Genomic DNA, 7,096 nt, shown 5'->3' on the forward strand with positions numbered 1-7,096 from the left:
AACGCAAAATTGCTTTGCACAATTTCAAACTTCATGATCATACATCGAAAGTTATGAAACTGCGTATATAGTTTTTATTTATTTTGCTAGCGAAATTTTAACATTTCATTGAATAACGCAAGTTTATGGCCATGTGGTGAATGTCATGAAAGTCGCTTAAACTGATGTATATACTTTTTCATCATATCATCTCAAATGGAAAGTCAAAATAATCCCTAAACGTCATTTATATAGTGTGTTTTGTTCGTATATTCTACAAGCGCAATATAAAGCCTAAATACTGTTGAACGTTTGTGTCAATGTGTCTCATTGAAAGACAAGTTATACCAATAACGAGCCGTTGTACAAAATGTGTATGCAGTCAAAAGCGAGTAACTGCTTTAAGTTTACGAGTCACTCAATGTTAGTTTCAACACGAGTAGTTCGTAAGGCGCAATTAATGTTCAACGCAACATTGAGTAGCATAGTTTGTGTCCATATGGCAAATATCTTATAACGGTTAGTTGTTTATATAGTTTTTTTATCATTTCACCTCAAACTAAAGTTTGAAAGTTTTTTGCTTTGTACGATTGAAAGCTAGTGGTGTCACTCGGCGTTTTCACGGACTTGTGACCGTTCCTCTTGTCTGAGTACAAGAGAAGTCGCCTTCCCACCCCAGCCCTAGCAGACTTTGTGCATTGAAGCACTTAATAGAAATGTTATTGCTCGGTCATCGGTCAGGTTCGGTCAACGCGTGCCTGCGTTTCTGAGAGAGCCAGATTAAGATATTTCGTGTCACCGTACGAAAATACCATGGTGTCGCATAGCAAAGCACAGGCATGTCACCATGCGTGCCTACCACCCTTCCAACAGCGCAACAATGTGGTGTTGAAAGGATTCCCAGATAGTGTCGAAAGTATTGACGGTCATAACGGGGACGAGTTGCTTTATAGCGCCTCATTTCGTATTGACTTGCAACCCCGCCCTAGACCGCTACACAGCTAACTGGGCAGGACTCCATCTGACTATCAATCTCAGCGATCATAGTTTTGAAAAACGTCTGCTTTTTAATTGTTGGTATTTGGTACTTGGAGTCTCTTGTGCCAAAGTAGAGACTTACTTTTTGTTTAAAGATGAAGCAATCATTAACTGGTTGGTAGTCTTAACAGTGCGTCAAGATAAGCACCGTGAAAACATTTTAGCACCGAAATACCGAGGTGTTCACCCCCAAGTGCTATCAGTGCGCTTCACACTTGTGGAGTCTTAAACCCCTCGGCCGCCCAAACACAGTTAATGACTGTTAATGTTTATTTTTTGTTTGATTTTGGTATTGCATAGTTTAAACACAAACACATACATCAATACATCAATATTGCTGGCCAGCGCAATAAAACAAGGAAAAAAAAGGTAGGAGAACAATCTCCTTTAGTTTTCATGTAAAAACATAAACATAAACATACACACTGTCAACACTTGCCACTTGCAACACCGAGTTCGTTTCAGTGCAGAATGTACACATTTTTCGATCGACACATATTCGCAATGTTACATGGATTCACAAAGTTACATGGATTCACAAAGTTGCACTGATGTCCATACGCGGGCCAATGTTCGAGTTATCGGTGCGATGGACCCACGGTTTTGTCGCAGCTGTACGCCACACGTATGCATTGACTACTCGGTGTTCACATCAAGGTTTGTATATTGGCACTGAAAATAGAAAAGCAAATTGTGTTAAACAGTAAACGATGAAAGTAAACAGCCTGAAATGATAAAAACATGCATGTGTAATATACCATGTATCAAATAAAATAGTAAACACAAACTGCTAAAGAAAAACACACAACTCTACCAACTGTTTAACTGATACTTACTTTTTTGTTTTGTGTTGCATGTTCAGGCGCCTTTCTGTCACTGCTCGTCTAGCAGTACAGCTAAAATGAAATAGAAAGCATGATCAGAAACTTTCATTGTAATTGTACAACTTACAATTTATGTGCACAATTTTGCATTTAAGTATAACATACAGTAAAACAATTTCAATCAATTGTTCAACTAATACTCACTTTTTTGTTGTGTTGTTTCCACAAAGGCGCCTTGTTGTCACTGCTCGCCTGGTAGTAAAGCTGACTCGTCAAGTAGTAGAGAACACTCGTCTAGCAGTAAAGCTGAAATGAAATCGAAAGCATGATTAGAAACTTTTGAATGTGTTTGTACAACTTACAATTTATAAACACAATATTGAACTGTAACAGTAAACATGAAACAGATAACAATTTTACTTACCTATGTTGTCTTCGCTGAAATACAAAAGTCATGTTCATAGCAATCATAGCATATTTACACACAATGAATACAACTCAAAACTTTTAGTAAGAAACTCAGTACTTACTTTGTATTTTGTATCCAATCCCTCTGCTGGCAATCTTCTTCAGTCCACAATCGAGCTGAAATCAAGACTCAATGCATACATGTAAATTTTGCCAAATAACAAACAGAACTGTGAACCAAAACTTTAACTAAACAAAACTAACTTTTCAACTGTAATGGTACTCACCTCTGGCAACTGAAAACATACAGACATTTTGCATAGCACAATACATTTTTAGTTTGAAGATAAGAATGATTTATGAACATTTTACTTACACAAAGCATAAATATAAAAGACATGCTATGATGAAAAAAACAATATGTATACAAAATTATACATAAAAAAACACACTATACTTACCATTGCTGACCTGAAATTGAAAAAAGCACATTTTGTATAGCAGAATACAAGTCATCAAAACAGTTCAATATGAAAATTAAAGAAAGTTAGTGTACTTACCACAGGCTACTGAAATGAAAAACAGACATTTTGCATAGCAGTATACAAGTCATCAAAACAGTTCAATATGAAATTATAGAAAGTATGTGTACTTACCACAGCCATACTGAAATGAAAAAAACATTTAGCAATGCATAATAATCAAGACTTACCTAGCTGATCTTGAATCATTCTCTGTTTCTCAACTTCTCAGTAGTCCAAAAGTCTGCTCTGTAACGACCCACCATTCCAATCTGAAAAATAGTTAAGCATAACAAAGCACAAAACAAACCAAAAGAGTAGTTTACTTACCTCATATTTTGTGCAGGTTTTTAACAGCCAATTTTCTTCTTGAAACCTGTATTCGTCTCTTTTTTGACCCACTGTGGAACAGTCACAGCAATGTAAGTCTGAAACATAGAATGGCATAACAACATTACATACAAACCAGTATATTTGTTTTGACTTACCTCGTGGCTAGAGTCGAGACACAGCTGCTGAATTTCTTTTCTGTCTCAAGCTGTCAAAACATCTCTGCAACATCTTTGCAATTGAAACCTGAAACAGAGTAAAACAGAGAAACATTTTGTATACAATATAGTAAACACTTACCTTGTTATAGGCCTGAGTTGCAGCAGTGATTCTTTCTTGAAATCTTCTTCTTTTCCATCACTGCGTGAGAGACCTGAAAAATAGCATGCAGTGCAAAACACATGAGTTAAATTAAACCAAAATTGTGTTTCTACTTACCTTGCTTCTGTAGAGTTGAATCACAGTAGTAGAATTCCTTCTTCAAACACATTTCTCTGTCTACACCAGGAACTTGAATCTGAAACAGAGAAAAGCATCACATCAAATTGTACAACTCAAGTGCATTCATTCAATGCTTACCTACTTTCTGTTGAGTTGTTTCACAGCAGATGAAATCCTTATTCACTGTTGGCACTGCTATGAGACCATTTCTGCATGTGAAATCTGAAACAGAGCAAAGCAAAGTATGCATGGTAAAAATCAAACAAACAATTGTAACACTTACCCTGTTTGCAAGTCCCATTCACTTTCTCAGCAATGTTCCTCTTCTTGAATCGTCTTCGTCGCTGACTACAAGTACACCTGAAACATAGCATGCACAAAACATACCATATAAAAACAAAATACAAGTGTCCATACTAAAATGAAACACACTTACCTTTCTGCTTTGCTCAGCTCTGTTCGACTGTCAACTCTTCATGTCATGTCGTATCTGAAACGAACTAAATCAAAACATGCATAGCACACTATCATTGATAAAATATTGAAACAATTGTATGCTTCATAGCTGTGTTTTTCCACTTTACATCACAGACAACTGGCGATCACAAAAGTAAAGACATTTTTGTACTACTCAAACATTAAGCTCACATTCACGAACACCAACCGACAGAGTTGTTATAGAGTAATAATCCCTAAAACTGTAAAAAAGAATAGAAATCAGTGTTCATTCATCATGATTTATTGAAACAAATGTATACTACAATACTCACCACAGCCAACTGAAAAGAAATGTTAACAGCATGCAAACAAATGTCAATCAATATTTAGTAAATATCAACAAAAGCATTTCGATACACAAAGTAAGTGTTCACCATCATAGTACATCATCAGTTAGTTCGACATCCCACGGTTGCTCAAGTGTAAGTACTGGCTAGCATTTACCCCTTTCAGTAAACCATCACACATCAGCATTTTTAGACACAAGTGCTGATAGATTCAACCCTTGTTATCATCTTTCACAGACTTCTATGAGTAAACAACTGAAAAATATAAAACGTTTGTACTCACTGTTTGGCAGCTCCAAGAAACACGTCTGTACTGCTTGCCATCTGGACATCAACTGAAACAAAACATCTTCAAACACACATACATTTTAAACGTTTTTGAACAAAAATCAACACAGAGCAGAGCTAAGCTGCAGCAGTTAATCTTTCTTAAAATTGAATTCTCCATCTCTGCATAGCACACATGAAAAATAGCATAACATCACATTACAGCAGTCAATGAAAACAAAAATTTGATCGACTTACCTTGCTTCTGTAGAGTTGAGTAACAGACGTGGAAATCTTATTCCATGTGTAAACCAGTGACTCGAATCTAAAATAAAGTAAAGAACACATTGTACAACTCAAATCAATGAATTAAAACTTACCTTACTTGTGATGAATTGTGTCTCAGCAGTTGAAATCCTGTTTAATTTCTGCATGTGAAATCCGAAACAGAGCAAAGCACGCATGTTACAAATTAAACAAACACAATTGTTACACTTACCCTGTTTGCCAGTCCCAATCACTTTCTCAACAATGTTCCTCTTCTTACATCGTCTTCGTCGCTGTCAGCAAGTACACCTGAAACATAAAAGCATGCACAACATCCCATATAACAACTATTTTGTACTTACCATATGAGTGCTTTTCTGTTCAGGTCAGCTTGAAAACCCATCACTGCCATCAGCATCTGAAAAATAGTACATCACAAACAAACAAACAAACATAACATATCATAAAAACAGTTTAACACAACAGATATGAGAGCTCTCGCAACCACGTCTGTTCTGTTCGACTGTCCAAAAGCAAGTGACAGTACTTCAATTCACTAACATTGAGAAATTCTAAACTTACCTTCAAGGCTTGTTGAGTAGCTCCAAAAACAAGACTGCTTGGCTCCACTGTTCACTCCAACTGTCATATCATCACTGGATAAGCACTCCTGAAATGTATTTAAACAAAACATGCATAGAACAAACATTCAGTCAAAAGTACTTACCTTTCACTTTGTCACTGCCCTGTGTTCAACTCCAGTCAGCATGACATCTCTGCTTGAAAGTCTGAAACATATAAAAACATGCAATGCAAAACAAACATAGTTACTTACCTTCTAGCATATTGTTGGAGCTCCAGAAAACACGACTGTTCACTTCAGCTGCCAGACTTGAACTGCCAGCACACATCTGAAAATCTGAACAAAGCATTCATGTTCCATACTGTACTAGCCGTATGATTTTGAGTTACTGACATACTTATCATCCAAAAAAAGAGTACATGAAAATCTAGCAAAAAATAGGTTTTCATCTGTTCACGAGTTATACTCTGAAAGAAACCATGATGATGACAAAACTCACTTTATCTCTTCTTTTGTCAAAACACAAGTGTTCATTGTGAAATTTAACAAACTTACCTTTTCGTTTCCCAGCTCTGTTCAAATGTCAGGTCTACATTTCATGTCAAATCTGAAAAAGATCTACATCGAAAAATGCATAGCACACAATCTGTGTTAAAACAGTAACTGTTTGTTGTATTCAAAGCTCCGTGTATTTTTCACTTTACACATCACAGACAACTGGCGACCACAAACGTAGAAACATTTCTGTACTACTCAAAACATTGCTGTATGAACGCCAACCGACATATTTTTGTTATAGACTTATAGTCCCTAAAACTGTTCAAAAAGAATCAAAAGCAGTTTTCAGTCATAATCTTTTATTGAATTCTATACATAGGCAATACAATCTACAGTACTCACCACAGCCCACTGAAATTAAACATCATGAAATATACATGTTAAGCAATACATTTATCATATTATAGTGCATATCAACAAACGCAATTCAATAAATTTTATGCATTCAGTAAGTGTTCACCATCATGTTACATCATCAGTTCGATTAGCATCACCACAATACATCAACTCATAATACTGGTTAGCATTGAGCTCATGCTATAGCTATCATACATCAGCATTCATAGACACTAAAAATCAAGTAATATCTACAGTACTCACCACAGCACACTGGAACAAAATAGAAATGTTAACAGCATGCAAATACAAGTAAAGCAATATCATATTTAGTACATATAAGAAAAGTATGTCAATACACCATCATATTACACCATCAGTTCGTTTCACATTCCCACGGTAGCTCAACTCTTAGTACTGGCTAGCATTTAGCCTTTTCAATAAACATTCAGCATTTCTAGACACAAGCACTGATTAATTCTACCCATCATATCATCATTCACATCATTCCATACTAAGTGTACAATAACAGTTTTCATTAAGCATCGTTAACAAAAAACCACACATACAAGTTAAATCTGCAATACTCACCACAGCCCACTGGAATAAAATAGAAATGTTAACAGCATGCAAATACAAGTAAAGCAATATCATATTTAGTACATATAAGCACATGCATTTAATATTTTTGCAACATTTTTCCATCATATGTTCGCTTCCTCAAAATAGCTCAATGAATATTCTGTTCCACCATCATCC

General features: G+C 35.8%; 1 long non-coding RNA gene across 3 annotated transcripts; it reads right to left on the bottom strand.

Annotated features, from left to right (window-relative positions):
* Nucleotides 1-646: 646 nt before the first annotated feature.
* On the bottom strand, nucleotides 647-4,104 carry LOC127848923 (uncharacterized). 3 transcript variants are annotated; one of them, XR_008034818.1, is made up of 5 exons: nucleotides 3,825-4,104; nucleotides 2,372-3,617; nucleotides 2,046-2,147; nucleotides 1,854-1,913; nucleotides 647-1,689 (listed from the first exon to the last, which is right to left on the bottom strand). It is a non-coding gene; the product is annotated as an uncharacterized LOC127848923 (long non-coding RNA). The 3 variants fall into 3 exon arrangements; XR_008034817.1 differs by having other exon boundaries at nucleotides 2,372-3,198; nucleotides 3,539-4,104; XR_008034816.1 differs by lacking the exons at nucleotides 2,372-3,617; nucleotides 3,825-4,104 and having other exon boundaries at nucleotides 958-1,689; nucleotides 2,046-2,335.
* Nucleotides 4,105-7,096: the final 2,992 nt, after the last annotated feature.

This window comes from Dreissena polymorpha, chromosome 10 (genome assembly GCF_020536995.1).
Source record: "Dreissena polymorpha isolate Duluth1 chromosome 10, UMN_Dpol_1.0, whole genome shotgun sequence".
NCBI lineage: Eukaryota > Metazoa > Mollusca > Bivalvia > Myida > Dreissenidae > Dreissena > Dreissena polymorpha.